The sequence below is a fragment of the Oratosquilla oratoria genome, chromosome 43 (assembly GCF_046742065.1).
Source record: "Oratosquilla oratoria isolate Oo_2021 chromosome 43, ASM4674206v1, whole genome shotgun sequence".
NCBI classification, from domain to species: Eukaryota; Metazoa; Arthropoda; class Malacostraca; order Stomatopoda; family Squillidae; genus Oratosquilla; species Oratosquilla oratoria.
In genome coordinates, this window is record NC_134819.1 from 24,196,081 (window position 1) to 24,216,080 (window position 20,000).

The following is a 20,000-nucleotide window of genomic DNA, read 5'->3' on the forward strand; positions in this document are numbered from 1 at the left end:
CAGAGACCATGTCAACCCCTGGGAGCTTCTGCAGCCCAAGGAAGAGTGCAATTTCAAGGAACTTCTGCAGACCCTGAGAGAATCTGCAGCAATTAGAAATGTTGCGTGTAGCCGCGAGAATGTCTGAAGGCAGCTTGGGGTCTGTGAGGGCAGCAGTTAATATGTATGCAGATTGGCTGCCACAGGAGAGAACCCGTTGCTGATGCCGAGACGCGATTGGAAATCGGGATTGACTATCGACCGATTAATGAAGAACGTGTCGGATTGGTAACATAATTGAACGTAAGATTGGGTATGTCAGGAGCAGGCTTACTATGAGAATGCATTTATGAACGGTTATGATCGTTTCATTTATATGTGTCTGCCGCCAGATGAATTTATTCGGCTGAAGAACAGCCCCCCCCCACATGAATATATGTCATCTCAATTTTTTTTTACGATATACTCAGTTTCTTTAACTGCCTCCATCTACTTAGTTCTATTCTCATTTCAAAATCATTTATTGCTGTCACCAACCTGTCTCCTTTCCTTATTTTTATCAGTCTTTTTAGCACTGTTATGTTTAGCTTCCTTCTTTTACATATTTTTCCTCAAGTCTCACCATCTTACCATTTTTCTCTTGTTTCCCTGTCAGCCACTGTGTCATTCCTCTATTTATTCCACGCTCTCCATTTCTGTGATGTGGGTTTCAATGTAATTTTGGCTCTCAAACGGACGTATAATTGAATTATCTATTTTATCAACCATTGGCCTGCAGGAAATTTCCTCGGCTGAATTAGATCACCTGATGGCAACTAAAATAAGACTTACAAATTGCTTTCCACAGTGAAAGGGATAGGATGAAAAATAACAGAAAATGAAATCCATGCAATTTATTTAAGAAGAGTAAAAGTGACGATCTGAACTAGGAAATAGCACGAGCGCAAATTAAATAGTCCTGTGTTGTGCGCAATCTATCTCTTCAGGAAGGTTTATGAACTGTATTGAAATTAAAATGTTTTAATCCATTAACGAATGTTCCGTGCAATGTTTGTTGGTGAAGTGTTCGTTCGGCCAAGTTTCCATCGGCCATCTATCCGTTCCATGTCACGTCTGTCGATGAAACGTCCGCACGGTCAAGCGTTCGTCAAACCAAGTGTCCATCAACCGTCAATCCGGTGACGGTGATGTTGGCGTCTACATCTCCTTCCACTTTCCTCCACACCATTGCCACCACGTTTCCATCTTTCACACAAGGCTGTGATAGAGAGGACTTACTAAATTAAGATAAGAGAAATACAAGGGTACATAATAAAAAAAAACTCGAAAGGAATAATTGTAGAAGAGAACTAAAAAAAAAAAAAAAAAAAAAAATCCACATAGAGTGGTGGATATCTGGAACAAAACGGACAAAACAATAGTGTATGCAAAAACTAGGCACGAATTTAAGAGCAAACTAGACACTGCGAGATACAAAAACGCGACACCACGAGCATAGCTCCCCTTTCCATAAGATAGAACTCGGTAAATACACAGAATTCCTTGAGCGTTCCGTCTGTCAACCTTGTCTTCATCAGTCTTCGCTCAATTTTATGCTCCATTACTACGACCGACTCTACATCTACATCTTAACATCTGAAAAAACTACCACTCCATCTAGCTTGGCATTATTTACATATATTTTTTCCTTGTCCCTCTTTTTCTACCATTTTCATCGCCCGTTCCCAGCATTTACATTTAACTTTATCTTTTGGTACATTTTTTCCCCCGAATTCTCTGCTGCAACTCTTTCTCACTGTGTCTCTACAGAAGTACATCGTCCGCAAACGAATCAATTTCTATCTTTATCATGCTTTCTAAATGACATTTCATGTTGTTTCTTCATATTTTTGTCAACTAACCATGAAGCCGCTCTTTGGGCGGACATTTGTCTATCTCCTGTGCAAAGCAAATCAGCATTCGCCCTTCAATAATAACCTAAAAATGATTAGAATAAGTAACACATTTAGGACTCAGGGATCCTTAGGAGCCGGGGTTCTTTATGAGCCGGGGTTCCTTAGGAACTGGGGTTCCTTAGCAGCTGGGGTTCCTTAGGAGCCGGGAGTTCCTTAGGACCTGGGGATCCTTTGGACCCGGGGCTCCTTAGGAGACGGGGGTTCCTTAGGAGACGGGGTTCCTTAGGAGACGGGGTTCCTAAGGAGCCGGGGATCCTTTGGACCCGGGGTTCATTAGAAGGTCAGGGGTCTTTTGGAGCCGGGGATCCTTAGAAGCCGGGGATCCTTAGGAACCGGGGATCCTTTGGACCCTGGGTTCCTTTGGACCCGGGATTCCTTAGAAGGCCAGAAGTCTTTTGGGGCCGGGATTTTTTTTTTTTTTTTTTTGGGGGGGGGGGTTGGACTGGGGTGCTTTGGGACCGGAGTTCCTTTGGGGCTGGATTTCCCTTGGAGCCAAAGTTCCTATGAGCTCAGAGTTCCTTAGGAGCCGGGGTTTCTAAGGAGTTTCTTGAAAATTCATATTCTGTCAATTCATGGTTCCCATTGAGTTAAGTCAGTATTGCGAAAAAAATATATATTTTTTTAACATTGGGCATTGGCCTGATTCCAAAATGGTATAATATGTCCAGGGAGCTGCACTGGTTGTAAAGTTAAAAAGCGGACGCACATACAGACATACACTGAGTTTTTATCAATTTGCAAAGAAATGTAACCCATATATACACTGAACATCCACACTGAAAAAACGCATTTCTGCGTTAGTTCCGCTTCCGTTTTGAATAAAAAAAAAACATTTTCACTTTGTCTTTCTTTGCATTTTCAATATTATTTTCACTCTTATGAGAAAATCACATATATACAGTCACAAACACATACACAATCCCACACACACAAACATGCATCCAGATGCACACGCGCGCACACACACACATACGCACGTACGCGCGCGCACACACACACACACACACACACACACACACACACACACACACACACACACACACACAACGCAAAAAGGGGTCGACTACATTTATAAGAAAAATATATATTTTTACAGGGGGAGCTTCATGAGGTTATGTGAACAACATAAACGAGTGAAATATCTGTTTGGATGAAAAAAATGTGAAGATGTACCTATGTGGAATGACCCTGTGTGTGTGTGTGTGTGTGTGTGTGTGTGTGTGTGTGTGTGTGTGTGTGTGTGTGTGTGTGTGTGTGTGCACGCGTGAGCATGTACACACCTATGCATGTGCTAATTCACGTTCCTATTGTGGAAGCGCGTATACCTCATCCCTCCTGCACCTTCAGCGAATGTCGAAATTCTGATGACAGCTTCATTGCGGGAAGATGGATAAGATGAGAATCTGTTTTACTCGGGCCATCTCCAAATTCGGAGTTTGTACTTGATAGAAAATGATGTTCCTTTCTCAATCGTTTGCAATGCAGGGAACCACATAAGGTCCCTTATTGTTGTGGCGTTCTTCATTGATTTGAGGACAAGCCATTTTGAGAGGACAGACTCCAGCTCTAATAAGATCTCTTCCCTCATTCTGGAATCTGCTAAATCAACTGGATAAAAGCAAAGTCAACTGTTTGCAGTGCAGGGAACCACCAAAGGCCCCTTAATATAATGGCGTTCTTCATTGATTTGGGGACAGGCAATTTTGTGAGGACAGACTCCAGCTCTAAGAAGACCTCCTCCCTCATCCTGGAATCCGCTCGATCAACTGTATAAAAGCAAAATCAACAAAGCGTGGGACTGTACTGAGAGCAGAAGCTTCGTGATCAGCAGCTTCAATAGCCGGAGGGCCAATAGCCGATAGCGCGATTTGCAATTTTGCGATTTGCTGTAGCGCGCCTGGCTATCACCTCCCGTTTTGCGCGTCACGCCACTCCGCCAACATCGACGTCCACAACGCTCATTTACAATATCCCCAATAGATACACGGTGGTTTTCTTAAAAGAAAAAAAGTATTTCCTTATATAAATCTTATATAAATCCTCGGAAGGGAAAGATTTATATAAGGATATTTTTTTTTTAAGAATACCACCGTAAGAATCTTACGGTGGTATTCTTAAAAAAAAAATCCTCATATAGATATTTCCCTTCCATTTACAATACCCCCAATAAATACACGGTGGTATTCTTTGAAAACAAGTCTTTCCTTATATAAATATATATAAATCCTTGGAAGGGAAAGATTTATATAAGGATTTTTTTTTAAGAATAACGCCGTAAGAATCTTACGGTGGTATTCTTAAAAAAAAAATCCTCATATAGATATTTCCCTTCCATTTACAATATCCCCCAAAAATACACGGTGGTATTCTTTGAAAAAAAGTCTTTCCTTATATAAATCTTATATAAATCCTTGGAAGGGAAAGATTTATATAAGGATTTTTTTTAAGAATACCACCGTAAGAATCTTACGGTGGTATTCTTATAAAAAGAAAAAAAAATTATATAAATATTTCCCTTCCATTTACAATACCCCCAATAAATGCACGGTGATATTCTTTAAAAATTAAATATTTCCTTATATATATTCTGCTGAAGAGGACTACAGATAGTAGTCGAAATATACAGTTTCCCTGTACTTCCGTTATTATTTCTCCGATACTGGGTTTATAGTGAAAATCTTATATAAATTCTTGGAAGGGAGAGATTTATATAAGGAAAGAATGCTTTTAAAAATACCACCGTAAGAATCTTACAGTGGTATTCTTGAAAAAAAAAATCCTATAAATATTTCCCTTCCAAGGATTTATATAAGGATTTTTTTTAAGAACACCACCGACAGTTCTTTGGTTTCAGAGACCTCTGAAGTACTTTAGCGGACTGAAGGGATTAATCTAGATATTTCTAACCCTGTCAGGAAGGGGGGCTTCCGTCAAGATGAATCCAAAAGTTTGGAGATACGTAGAACCCAGTTTAGAAATTCTGTTATTGAATTGATGGAATTAGTTTGTATTCAAGTGACATCGATCTATGTGCTATTGCTACGGTCATATATTTTTATTCGACTAAAGGAAAATGCTTCTACATCCCAGAAGACTAAAATTTTATTTCAGTGATAGTTTGTATATCGTTCCAAAATGGCGTCGTATGGTCTAGTTACCTCCAGGTAGTGTTGCCAAAGTGATCTATGCCAGTTACCACAAATGAAAGAAATTTTTCCCACGACATTCACACAAGGAAATCTGGTTTCCACATTTTTCCCCACAGAAAGAAGGAATTATTATATATACAAATAAGTTCATTGCAACATATAATTTGCTCACAAAACATCTCTTGTTAGCAAATTTTTTAGACACAAATTTGTGGGAAAATTCCCACGAAATGACATTGGTGTTTCCAGGTTCTTTCATTCGTCCTAAGGAAAGTCATCACCCGAAAGGGTTTAATGAATTTACAAGGGATTACCAAAGAGGATCATGCCGACAGGAGACCTTTTGGTCCATAAGTAGGTCGGATGCGGAAAAAAGTATAATAATGATAGATAAGTAATAGAAAAATAAAGAAGAAATATAATAATATAAATAATAATAAATAAAATAAAAAAGTTTATAGGTATAGTTAAGTAATAAACAGGTAAATAGTAAATAATAATAAATTGACAGATAACCAATGATAAATAAAAATCAAGAAAATTATAATAAACAAACAAATAAACAAATAATATAAAATAAACAGCGCAACTAAAGCGTCCAACATTACCAACATCTTTGGCAGAACTGTTGGTAAAGTTTTTGTCAACGCGCAAGGTTTTACCACCGGCTCCAGACGCTGCCACCACTACACACAATATTTACCAACAACGCTCCTCTTGGCAGAATCATTTGCCAACATTGCTTCCAACCTGAAAACTTATACCTCCATCTTTCCAACAGCTGTCAACAGCCATCGCGAACTCCAGATACCAACACTAAACACCTCAATAAGAAAATAATCTCAATTTCTTTTGTTACTGTCATCACCGAATGGAATCCGACTTTTAACTCATCAGTATACGCGCCATTACCATAACAAAGACACCATCAATTTTTATTATTATCTTGACCTCCTTTTGGTGTCGTTCTGCGGAAGCGTTTGGCGGAAGTAGGAAAGGCCAGAGTAGGGGAAGTCACCCTCAGAGTCATTAAGGTTATCCTTGAAAATTCATGAGGTCAAGGAACAAGTAGGGCTCTCTCCCCTCCACTTCTTTATTAAGACCTTGTTAGCTAGTGACGTCACTTGGTTTTGAAAAGGCAGAACTAATATATATATATATATATATATATATATATGTACATATATATATATATATATACCCTGTATATATATATATAATATATGTATATGTATATATATATGTATATATATGTGTATATATATATATATATTATATATATAATATATATATATATATTATATATATATATAAAACATCATATTTACATAATCAAAGCAAACTTGGTCGAGGTTTTCTGAATAAAAATTTTGTACAACGGGTGTATAGTTTCCAGAGCTGTGCCTACCGGACTTTTATTTCGGTATGAACCTGTCTCTTAAGCTTTAATAGTTTGGGAGCGCTAACCGCGGCCAAACTAAAGCGGAACGCACCGAGGAACGCGCCCAGCTCTGATAGTTTCCAAATCTCCCTCAGACTTTTGGGTAGGGAGGGTTGAGGGAGGTGGTTCCCCCTTAGACGAATAAAATCGCCTGGCGGCAGCTAGAGTAAATGTACAAGACGGCTCCACAATAAACAAGTTAGGAGAGACCTTTAACCTTCTGGGTCGTGGGGAGTCCCCCCCCTCTCCCCAACAAACGAATAAAATCGCCTGGCGACAGTTAGACATCTAAGACCTTTCCACGCTCGAGACAGGATTTAACCTTTAAAGTTCAAAGTTTTGAAATATGTATTTGAATGAACGCCTAAGGAAATGATACAGTGTTTCTCAGTTGGTTATATCATTATTGTTATCATTATTCTGTTTGATCTATTTATAAAGGATTACAAAGGAGGAACATGCCGACAGGAGACCTTTTGGTCCATAAATAGGTCGGATGCAAAAAAAATTATAATAATGATAAATAGATAAATGAATAAAAATGACTAATATAAATAATGATAAATTGAATGAATAAATATGTAAAGTTAAATAATAAAGAAACAGGTGAATAGTAAATAATAATGATAAATTGACAGATAAATGATAATAAATGATAATCAAGTAAATAATGATAAACAAATAAACAATACAAAATAAATGGCAGGCTTTACCGTATCTTGCTTATGTGTTTCTCTATACCAATCTTAAACCTTTGAACTAAACTACATTGCAATGTCCCTGCAGGAAGTTTATTCCATTCATTAACTACACGGTTGGCGAAGTCATTTCTACCCACTTCCAAATTAAATATATTTCCTGAAAGTTTGACACCATTATTTCTTGTCGGATTCTCATTCAATGTGAAAATTTTGTCACTTTTGATGTTGTCAATTCCCTTTAGGATGTTAGACTTGTATCAAGTCACTTCTGAGTTTACACTTTTTTAGGGAAAACAGATATGTTTTAGTCGATTTTCGTATGATTTATTTTTGATATTTGGAATCGGTTTTGTGGCTCGGCGTTGTACTTTTCCCAATCTGTCAATGTCTTTAATGAGATTAAGGAGATTGTTTGAGTATTTGTTCATTTTTCATTCGACTTCAGTCTAAACAGAAAGGTCATCTATCAACGTTCTTTCCCGTAGTAACCTATTCTAACATTGTAACATACTGAGTTGGTAAAATCAAGTGGTGGCTGATGGAATTGATATGTGAAGCAACTAAACCCATTTGGTTTTATCAAGATTTTTTTATTTATTTTTTTCCAAAGGGCGTCTCTTTGCATGAATGTAAGATTGTAGTGATTGTAAGACAATTCCTTGACTACAAGGAGATGAATAGAATAGACAAATGCTAAAGAAATTAAAAGAAATTTTCTAACCGATAAGAACGAGGTGAACATAGACTTATCTTATTAATCATTTTTATCTTTACTAGAATAAAGTTCTATATATCTGTAACACTCTCAGCTGAATAAAGTCGTCTGGGTTTCAACAGAATAAAATCTGTGAAGGAGTTCATCTCTAATTGTTCTGTCAAGTTAGTTGGAAGGGAGCAGAGTCATTACAAGAGTCGTATTATGGCAGACGTAAACAGTTTAGAAACTATTTAAACAATAATAATCGCTTCTTCCAACTTTAGCCGTAGTTCCACTTGCAATTACACGTGATGTCTTTCTCCTTCTTCCCAGTTCTCTCGCTCTCTTTCTCTATCTCTGTCTATCTCTATATCTATCTCTATCTCTATCTATCCATCTATATCTATGTCTATCTATTTGTCTATCTATTTGTCTTTCTATTTATCTATATTTTTCTATATATCTATTTATCTCTCTCTCTCTCCTCTCCTCTCCTCTCCTCTCCTTCCGTCCTTCCCTTTCCCTCACTTTTACCCTCTCTCCTATCCTTCCCTCCCCTACTCTATCCTCGCCTCACCTCCCCTACCCTACCTTCATCTTCCCTCTCCTCTCTTCCCTTCCCCATCCATCCAACTTCTCAACCAAACATCCTCCGTTTTCTGTCACTCATCTTAGTACGCGCCTTCTCTTCTTCTTCCTTCTTCCTTTCTCATAGTTTCCTACGAGCCACGGAAATAGATACGACGAACTGGCGGCTCCGGAACAATCGGAGAATAGCCAAACACACAATAGGATTAAGGCTTAAGGGAGTTAGGGGCTAAACTCGGATTCCTTTACAATAACGGTGGTGCCATGGAGTTGAATAAAATCACCTGGAGGCAACCAGAATATAGTGACAAGTATCACTAAGTGCGTTAGGGCTAATCCTCGTCTCGTTCTCCATCTAGCTGATATATTTTCATCTTATCTTCCTTCCTTCCTTCCGTCCTTCTCTCTCTCCTTCCGTCCTTCCCTCGCTCCTTCCTTCCTTCCTTCCTTCCTTCCGTCCTTCCTTCTTTTCTTCCGTCCTTCCTTTCTTCCTTCCTTCCTTCCGTCCTTCCTTCTTTTCTTCCGTCCTTCCTTCCTTCCTTCCTTCCTTCCGTTCTTCCTTCCTCCCTTCCTCCCCTCCTTCCTTCCTTTTTCCTTCCTTTTTTCCTTCTTTCCTTCCTTCTTTCCTTCCTTTCTTCTTTCCTTCTTTCCTTCCTTCCTTCCTTTCTTCCTTCCTTCCGTCCTTCCTTCTTTCCTTCCTTCCTTCCTTCCTTCCTTCCTTCCTTCCTTCAATCTTTATTTTTTCTTCCCTCCTTTTCTACACTCTCAACATTCATCCTATTTCATGCACTCACTCACTCACTCGTTCAATCAATGATACATAAGCTCACACTCTCTCTTGCTCACCCATGCTCTTTCGTATTCACTCACTAATTTCTGTAATTATTCTTTTATTCTTCTCTTTTTATTCTTGTCCCCTTTAACTCCTTCTTTCTTCTTCCTTCTCTCCAGGCATTCGTTTTGTTCCTTCCTTCCTTCCTTCCTTTCTTTCACCCTTCCCTATTTCTCTCCATCCCCTTAATCGTTCAGCCTTTCCTTCCTTCTTCCTCCCTTTCCTCCCTTTGTTCTTCCCTTCTTTCACCCTTCCCTATTTCTCTCCATCCCCTTAATCGTTCAGTCTTACCTTCCTTCTTCCTCCCTTTCCTCCCTTTGTTCTTTCCTTCTTTCACCCTTCCCTATTTCTCTCCATCCCCTTAATCGTTTAGTCTTTCCTTCCTTCTTCCTCCCTTCCCCTTCTCTTCCCTCCCTTTCCTCACTTCCCCTCCCCTCCGTCCCTCCCCTCTCTTCCGTCCCTCCCCTCCCTTCTGTCCCTCCCCTCCCTTTCCTTCCTTTCCTCCCTTTCCCTTCCCTCGCATTCCTCCCTTCCCCTTCCCTTCCCCTTCCCTTCCCCTTCCCTTTCCTCTCTTCCTCCTCCCTCTTCTTCCCTCTTCTTCCCTCTTCTCTCCCTTTCCTCCCTTCCTTCCCTCCTCTCCCTTTCCTTCCTTTCCTCCCTTTCCCTTCCCTTCCCTCCCATTCCTCCCTTTCCCTCTCCTTTCCCTTCCCTTTCCTCCCTTCCTCCTCCCTCTTCTTCTTCCCCCTTCTCTCCCTTTCCTCCCTTCCCCTCCCTTTCTCCTCCCTTTTCTTCTTCCCCTTCCTCTCCCTTTCCTTCCTTCCCCTCCCTTCCATCCCTCCCTTCCCTTCCCTCCCATTCCTCCCTTTCCCTTTCCTTTCCCTTCCCTTTCTTCCCTTCCTCCTCCCTCTTCTTCTTCCCCCTTCTCTCCCTTTCCTCCCTTCCCCTCCCTTTCTCCTCCCTTTTCTTCTTCCCCTTCCTCTCCCTTTCCTCCCTTCCCCTCCCTTTCCTCCCTTCCCCTCCCTTCCATCCCTCCCTTCCCTTCCTCCTCCCTCTTCTTCTTCCCTCTTCTCTTCCTTTCCTCCCTTCCCCTCCCTTCCGTCCCTCCCTTCCCCTCCCTTCCGTCCCTCCCTTCCCTTCCTCCTCCCTCTTCTTCTTCCCTCCTCTCTCCATTTCCTCCCTTCCCCTCCCTTCCGTCCCTCCTCTCCCTTCCTCCTTCCTCTTTTTCTTCCCTCTTCCCTCCCTTTCCTCCCTTCCCCTCCCTTCCGTCCCTCCCTTCCCTTCCTCCTCCCTCTTTTTCTTCCCTCTCCTCTCCCTTTCATCCCTTCCCCTCCCTTCCGGTCCTCCCTTCCCTTCCTCCTCCCTCTTCTTCTTCCCTCTCCTCTCCCTTTCATCCCTTCCCCTCCCTTCCGTCCCTCCCTTCCCTTCCTCCTCCCTCTTCTTCTTCCCTCTTCCCTCCCTCCCCTTCCTCCTCCCTCCCCTTCCTCCTCCCTCCCCTTCCTCCTCCCTCATCTTCCTCCTCCCTCTTCTCTCTCTTTCCTCCCTTCCCTTCCTTCCCCCCTCTTCTTCCCTCTTCTCTCCCTTTCCTCCCTTTCCCTCCCTTCCGTCCCTCCCTTCCCTTCCTCCTCCCTCTTCTTCTTCCCTCTTCTCTCCCCCTGCTTGCCTGATACACGTGGCTGTTGGCTGATAGCACCTGAAGTAGGAGATGGAGTTAGCGTGTGGCAAAGTGTGGGGGGCTGAAGCCTAGTGTGGTGGAGTGTGGTTGCTGACTTGTTGAATACAGAGGGTCTTGATTGTTACCTGGAGCAGTGCGGGCTGGTGCGAATTGTGATGGAGATTGATGGTGATGGTGTTGTCCTGAGTGCCTTGTTAAGATGAGTGAGTGTTGGTGATTGTAGGGGATATATTGTTATTGTTGGAGATGGCGAAAGTGACGATGTAAGGGATCATGGCTTGTAATGTGAAAGGTAATAGATTTAGTGTTCGTGGTTTGTGGTAGTGATGTTTTCGTGTTAGCAACTAGTTTTAGTAATATTGTTAGTGTTATTAAGTTAAATTGATAGGAAAGGGAATGGTGATCTTATTAGTAATAGTGGTGTTACTACTATTATTGGTACTATCCACTATCACTTAATGTAGTGTTGCTTGTGTATATTGTGTTACAATCAACGAAGTTAATTGTGGTATTATCAGTAAATTATGATAGTGCTGCCACTAGCTTTGATGATGTCAACAAAAATGATGACGTTACTTGTGGCGATTTTATTAGAATGTAATAGTTATTATGTGAATTGTGTTATTTTTAGTGTAGATTTTAATATGAATGGTGCTATTTTTAGTGTAGATTGTGATGTGAATGGTGTTATTTTTAGTGCAGATTGTGATGTGAATGATGTTATTTTTATAGTAGATTGTGATGTGAATGGTGTTATTTTTAGTGTAGATTCTAATGTGGTGTTATTTTTAGTGTAGATTGTGATGTGAATGGTGTTATTTTTAGTATAGATTGTGATGTGAATGGTGTTCTTTAGTGTAGATTGTGGTGATGTTCTTGGCTAATAGAGGTGATGTCACTCCATGAACAGTTTTAATAAAAGTGATGATTATTTCGTGCGATAATAGTGATAGTGTTGTTAGTGTCTATGAATTGTTGATGAAGTTAGTGATGATATAGTGATGTTGCTAGCACGAAGGGTCCTAATAAAAGTGATGTTAGTGAGTAGCAGTAGTGATTGTTAATGTACACATTGTGCTGCCATTTGTTATGGTGGTGTTGTCTACATGTTTGTGGTGACAAAATGACATCACGATATGTGGTGATTACAGTCTCCTCCTCCTCCCTCCCTCCCGTTTTACAAAGGCGGAGCATGCCGTTACATACCTCCCACCCTATTCCTCCCATCTACGTTTATTCTATTTATTTTGTTATTTATTTATCTATCTATTTATTGATTTATTTATTTTTATTTTATTTATTTATTTATTAATTATTTTATTTTATTTATTTTATTTTTATTTAATTATTTATTTATTTTATTTATTTATTTTTATAATAATAATAATAATTATATATATATATATATATATATATATATATATATATACATATATATATATATTATATATATATACATATATATATATTTTTTTATTTTTTTATTTATTTATCTATTTTTTGAGGGGACGGTGAGATTCTTGAAGCTGATGGGGACGCTGGCTAGACATACGAAGGAGTGAGGAGGGACGGGGGAGATAGGAAATGATGGTCGCAAGAGGGCGAGAAGGAACGAAAAAAGAAGAAAGAACTGAGATTGGAGAAGAGGAAGGGAAGAAGGAAAGAGTAAGAGGGTAAGAGAAGAAAGGAGGAAAACAAGGGAGGATAAGGAGTGAGGAATGGTGAGTGGGTGAGGGAGGAGGAGAGGGAGGAATGAAGGGGAGGAAAGAAAGATGGTGATAGCAAATAAAGAGAAAAGAAGTGTGAGAAGGGAATTAAAAACGGTGAAAAAAAATATTGATTCAGACCGAGGAGGATGTTACAATCTTAGAGTAGTTGTGACAAGGTGGATGTAGTTTGCAACCGAGAAATTCTCCCGAATCGACAAAGGTGTCTTGTTCCAGCAAGGACGAGTGATGACGTCAAACCCAGTGCGTTTTTCTTCCTAAAGTTCCAGTCACACTAATCTTACGACCTGTTTCCGACCGCCTTCGACCGAAAATCAAGCGATCGATCGGCGACACAAAACCTGTGCAAGGAATTGAAATGGAAAAAGTTAATGTGGTTGATAAGATGAAAATCTGTGTACTGGGGACTATTCAGTGTATGTTGTAATATATCTATCTGTCTATCTCTATCGATCTATCTATTTATCTATGTTATAACCGACTATCAGCGACTTCTAAAGACTACCTGCAACTGGTCGGTGACAACTGGTTGCCGGTGGTCGGAAACAGGTCGTAAGCTTGGTGTGATTGGGCCCTTAGAGTATTCTGCGCGATGCAAATTTTATCGACGTTGATAAAAAATTTGCCTTTCGTCATACAATCCTAACGTTATAAGTTGAACGTTGTTAGAAGTTACAATGTTGTGGCGCGAGTTACGATGTTGCGAGCTATGGTGTCGTAAGTTCGAACGTATCTTAGACCAGGTGTCCTTAAAGTAGTACCTCAATGCCCCCAGGGGGTTATTGAACGCTGTTCTTAGGGGCATATAAAAAAGTATCCTGGAAAATACTGAATTAATAGTCTTGTGTAAGGATTGTGTTTTATTAATTTATCTACTGAAAATGAAAATAAAAAGTCCTTAGAATTCAGATGTTTGTTCATAGCCATCCTGTTCTCTCTCTCTCTCTCTCTCTCTCTCTCTCTCTCTCTCTCTCTCTCTCTCTCTTTAAGTAAATTAAAAGTCAAATGTCGGGAACAGTAGGCTACTATTGTAGAGGGGTTATCAGGTTGACTTGAAGTTGGCTTTGGAGTATCGACGCTGAACAAGTTTAAGAACCACTGTCTTAGATTTTATGCCGTCTGTAGTTGTATTAATATTGAATTATGCACCATCATCATAAGGCTGTGATGAAAGACACCAACAAACAAGAATACTTGAGTGAATATGATGATTATTAGAAAACACCACACGAGATGATTTGGTGATTGAGCTTTGTGAAATCACCATCACAGAAGTACAAAACGCTACTGTGACTATGGCGTAACTATGAGGTGAATGTTGTGTAAGTGTTATGTAGATGTGATGTGACTGTGATGTGGGTGTGATGTCGTGTTATGGCCGTAGTGTGACCGGTCTACCTGGTTGGACTGTGATGTAAATGTGATGTGACTGTGTTGTGTGACTAGTAGGACGTGTACAGACTGTGCGCGCAAGCGCCCTTAGGCACAAGATAGTGGCTTAAGGGATGTTACTGACAGCGCCGCATAAGAGTTATGTGATGATATCGGCCCGAGGCGGTGACTCTGCCCTTGACATCTTCTCGGCGTCTGCGAAGGCGGTGTTTCCGAAGTGACTAAGAAGTAGACCAAGAAGGGAAAAGTTGTTAGAAAGTCTGAAGAAGTATAGGAGAAATAGAGTTAGAGAAGAAGAAATGAGAAAACACCAGGATGGAACAAGGAGAACTGAGAGAGAGAGAGAGAGAGAGAGAGAGAGAGTCAGAGTCAGAGAGAAAGAGAGACAGAGAGAGACAGACAGAGAGTGAGAGGGAGATGGGGAGAGGAGGGGCTGAGAAGAGGAGAAAAAGAAAGATGGAGAGAAAGAATAAGTGAGGAAAGGAGAGAAAACAGGAAAGAGAAAAGGAGGGACGGGAGAAATGTAAGCGAAGAGTTGAATAAAAGAGGAGAAGCGAATGTAGGGAGATTTTAGTTGATTCAGAGGAAGGGAAAAGGAGAGAAGAACGGAGTTGTATAGGAAAGAACATCAGCAGCAGTAGCAACAACAACAACAACGGCTAAAGTAGTAGCAACGACAATATATATATATATATATATACATATATATATGTATATATATATATATATATATATATATATATGCCGAAAAAAACAATGAAAATAACAGAAATGAGACCGACCACTCGGTCTCATTTCTGTTATTTTCATTGTGGTTTTTCGGCATAATTAGAATAACACGTTCATGTTATTTCTTCTGCGATATATATATATATATATATATATATATATACATATATATATGTATATATGTGTGTGTGTGTGTGTGTGTGTGTGTGTGTGTGTGTGTGTGCATATATACACACATGTAAATACATTTTTCGAAACCCCTGGGAAATTAGAAATACAGTCCAAACTATGTTGTCTATTTTGACATCATTAGGGAATATATGATTATTGTCACAAACATGTCCAAAAATCTTACTAAACAAATGGCCCATATTCATACTATATTTGTGTTGTCTTTACTGTCAGACTGAAATCCTTACCTCTTTTTGATGTATGTGCATACAAACATACATGTATGCGTGTGTCTATATAATATATATATATATATGTATATGTGTATATATATATGTATTTATATATGTATGTATGTATATATATATATATATATATATATATATATATATATATATATATATATATATATATTTATATATATCGGGAAAGAGAGAGTAAAGCACCAGACTCAATTTGAAGGATTGATAAAGACTGACGTTTCGATTCCCGTCCAGGAATCGTCTTCAGGGGATATAATGGGTTACATACAATAAAGAAAATTCCAGGACGGGAATTGAAACGTCGGGTTTAATGAATCCTTCACATCAAAGTTGGTGCTTTACTTTCTTCCCGGTGTGGATCCTAGACTCCAGATCTTCACGATTATACGTGTATACATACATACATATATATATATATATATATATATATGTGTGTGTGTGTGTGTGTGTGTGTGTGTGTGTGTATGTATACAATAATTATAACATACATACGAATGTAAATTAGTTGTCAGCATGGGCGCGTAGAAATTCAACAATGAAGCTGACGGGACGCCACTTCGTCTGTGTGGGGCCATCGTGTCCCCTCGACTTTAACAATACTCGAGGGAGAAAAAAAAAAAAAAAAAATTCACGAACGGCCCATTCACGGCAGATGAGCTTCAGTGTGGCAACAACACTCACTCCCTCCCTCCACTCACTCCACTCACTCCACTCCCTCCATCCCTCCCCCTCTTCCTCCACTCCCTCCTCTCCCTCACTCCCTCCCCCTCTCCCTCCTTCCCTCTCTCCCTCCCTCCACCCACCCACCCACCCTCCCCTCTCCCCCCTCTCTCCCTCCCTCACTCCCTCCCACCAAACCACCCACCCTCCCCCTCTCCCTCCCTCCCTCCCTACCACCACCCACCCACCCTCCCCCTCTCCCTCCCTCCCTCCACCCACCCACCCTCCCCCTCTTCCTCCACTCCCTTCCTCCACCCACCCACCTTCCCCCTCTTCCTCCACTCCCTCCCTCCCTTCACCCACCCAACAACCCCTGTTACCCTCCCTTCCTCCCTCCCTTCACCCCTCCCACCCACCCACCCGCCTCCTCTCACTCACTTCTTCTTCGGTCCCGTCTCTATCTTTACCTCAAGTTGAACCATAACATCTCCGACCATCACAAACTCTTGTACCACTGTCCTCTACTACTATATCTACAGGTGCTATTTACACCACTTTTACTATCACCAGTTATAACATAACCACCACCACTCTCTGTATCACCACTTCTACCACCATCACGATCCCACCACCACTACCACCGCCACCAACACTAACACCATCACCACTGACGTCATCACGAATATCACCATGTGTAATATCACCACATTCTTTCTAACAGCTACTACCTCCATCTCTATCACCACGATGTTTAACACCACCGAAACTATCTATCCTCTCTTTATCGCCACCATCTCTTCCACCATCACCACGAGCTGCTATCACCATTAACACTTGTCTTTGCCAACATTACCACCACCAGCTGAACTTCTGCCACCACCATATATGGTATTACCATCACCACCATCTCTACCACCATTTACACCAACACTAGTATCAATCCCACGTATATAATATTATCTCTACCACCAACACTTTCAACATTACCGGGCAACACTGCCAGCTGTGTTAATATCATTGTTAAAACCACAAACACTACACTTCCTCACTCCTCCGGTTCTTGTCACTGTCCAGTAACATCCTTCTTTCTAAGTCTTCCTTGTTCTTCCTTTCCTTTATCCAATTCAATCTTTACCGTCCCTTCCACCTCCATTCTTTTTTCTTTCATCTTCATTGTTCTTTCCTGCTGTGCGTGCATTTGTACCTCTCCGCGTGCATGTGTGATTCCCCATGGTCTTGGATCACGTGTTGGACTCGCGACCGACAGCTATTTCCCTTCCGGAAGAGAGCTCAGAACTCATATATGACCGGTCTATGGGTAATGCTGTGACCTTACACGCACACACAAGTCCCAACTCCCCACCCACGAGAGTTGGAGTAACGACTTACTGCGCAGCGATAATGAAATTATTTCAGCCCTGGGAGGGATTCGAACCCGGTCCACCGTAGTGGCAGTCGGGAACTCTACCAACTACGCCATGAGTCGTGTTGTTGAGGGTAATACGCGCGGGGCCCCGTCTTGTTCTTCCTCTGTTCATTACTCTGTTCTAGATTCACTTGGATTGTCTGACTGTTACGTTTCATAAATCTCCACAAATCAGATTATTTGTGCGAAAAGCTGCATTTCTTAATATTTTTTTAAACACTTTCAAATCCAATCCGCGTCCTCTTTTTTTCCTTCTTTACCATATTAAGAAGTCTTCTTTACATTCATGTTCGCCTCTTTCGATTGTTCTTTACACGGCTTTCATATTCTCTTTCTCTTTCTGGTTATAATGTTAACAGGTCTAATACACTTAGGGTTTCATTGTATGTTTTGTCAACTAAGCCGTTCTTTGAATCTTCCTTCTCCCCTCCCCCTCTCTCTCTCTCTCTCTCTCGTTCTCTCTCTCTCTCTCTCTCTCTCTCTCTCTCTCTCTCTCTCTCTCTCTTTCTCTTTTTTTTTTACCAGTAACGAATGAGCTTCCTTTGTAGTCTTTTTGGTACGTTTTATACTTTCGATAACTGTTAAACCATTACCAACACTCCAAGCTCTTTCTCCTTTTTTTGCTTTTGCATTTGCTTCATTTTCACTTCTATATTTTAGTGTTTATATATATATATATATATATATACATATATATATATATATTTGTATATATATATATGTATACATATGTATATATATATGTATATATATGTATATATATATATTATATATATATATGTATATATATATACTATATATGTATATATATATATATTATATATATATGTATATATATACTATATATGTATATATATATATGTATATATATATATATATATATATATATATATATATATATAACATACACACATATACATAAACATTATATGACAACCTAGTCCTGATTTAGCTTGACATACAGTAAATGTCTTCACAAGAGCATTGCCAAGTGTTAGGGCAGCATAGCAGCAGAGGTCGTCGATATACGAGTATAACCACGGTTGCGTCATTTGGTCTGTATCGTCAGTACTTCTAGCTTCCCCCCCCCCCTTCTCCTATGCCTCCTCCTCCTCCTCCTTCTATTCCTCCTCCTCCTCCTACTCCTTTTCTCCCTCCTTCTCCTCCTCCTCCTCCTTCTCCTCCTCCTCCTTCTCCTCCTCCTGCTTCTCCTCCTCCTCATCATCCTCCTTCTCCTCCTCTTCCTCCCCTCCTCCTCCTCCTCATCATCATAATCGTTCTTCTCCTTCTCTTCCTCCTCCTCATCATCATCGTTCTTCTCCTATGCCTCCTCCTCTTCCTCCTTCTCCTCCTCCTCCTTCTTCTCCTCCTCCTCCTCCTCCTCCTCCTACTCCTTTTCCTCCTCCTCCTTCTCCTCCTTTTACTCCTCCTCCTCCTCCTTTTTCTACTCCTCTTCCTCCTTCTCCTATTCCTCATCATCGTTCTTCTCCTTTTCCTCTCCCTTTCTTGTCTCCCTGACTCTTCCATTTCCCTTTCTTTTTCTTTTCTTCCTCTTCTTTTTTCTGTTTTCTGTCCGATCCGCCTTCTCCTCCTTTTCCTCCTCCATCTCCTCCTCGTTCTTCTTTTTCTCATCTTTTTCCTCTTCATCTTTTGTCCTCTTCATCTCTTTTTCTTCCTCATACTCCTCATACAACTTCTCAATAGGTCCTCTTCTAGTTATACTTCTCTTTTTCTTCCTCTTTTTCTTCCTCTTTTCATCCTCTTTTTCATCCTCCTTCTCATCCTCATCATTTTCCTCCTCCTCCATTTCCTCCTCCTCCTCTTCCTCCTATTCTATATCCTCACCTTCATCCTCATCATTTTCGTTATCCTCCATTTCTTCTTCCTCCTCGACCCTCCTTCATCCTCCTCCTCCTTCTCATCACCATTTTTCTCATCCTCCATTTCTTCTTCGTCCTCTTCCTCCTATCTTTTATCCTCACCTTCATCCTCCTCATCTCATCACCATTTTCCTCATCCTCCATTTCTTCTTCCTCCTCTTTCTCCTTCTCGTTCTCTTTTTTTTTTTTCTCTTCCTTTTCCTCAACTTCCCTTCCACTGCCTCATAAGGCCAAACTTCTGCGTTTGTGTTCTACAATGTCCATTTGCCTGCCATCCGCGGGCAGCTCCTGACGCTGATTCGCGCGCGCGCGCGCGTGCGGACGTGCCGTTGGCCCAGCAGACTTCGGCGCTATTTTGGGGTCGTCGCTTCCCTCCCGAATACTTCGCCCCGTGAACGAGTTTCCACTTCCCTTCCCCCGTTTCGTTTTGTTACGGTCACGTCCTCCCCGAAGCCAAGGTATCGTAATGAAAGGAAGAGACATCTTTCCTTTGGAGGGAATGTGTCACGGGGGGTGATTCTGTGAGACGTGGAGGGTGCTACAAGTCCAGGAAGACCGCTGACGAAGACCTAAGGACCTGGAGACTCTCTTCTCGAAAAACATCTCCAAGTCTCACGACCGAAATCTGGAGGAAATGTCGCTGATAGACGTCGAGTCAGTCTTGGCACTTGTGTTTATTGCGGGTTGGTGGCTGTAGGTGTGTGAGTGTGTACGTATGTATGTGTGTGTACGTGTGTG

At 40.9% G+C, this 20,000-nt stretch overlaps 1 protein-coding gene across 1 annotated transcript in view; it reads left to right on the forward strand.

The window, feature by feature from the left end:
- Window positions 1-20,000, forward strand: part of LOC143021915 (uncharacterized) — a 1,014,474-nt gene that overhangs the window by 30,698 nt on the left and 963,776 nt on the right. The gene's annotated exons all lie outside the window — the stretch shown is intronic.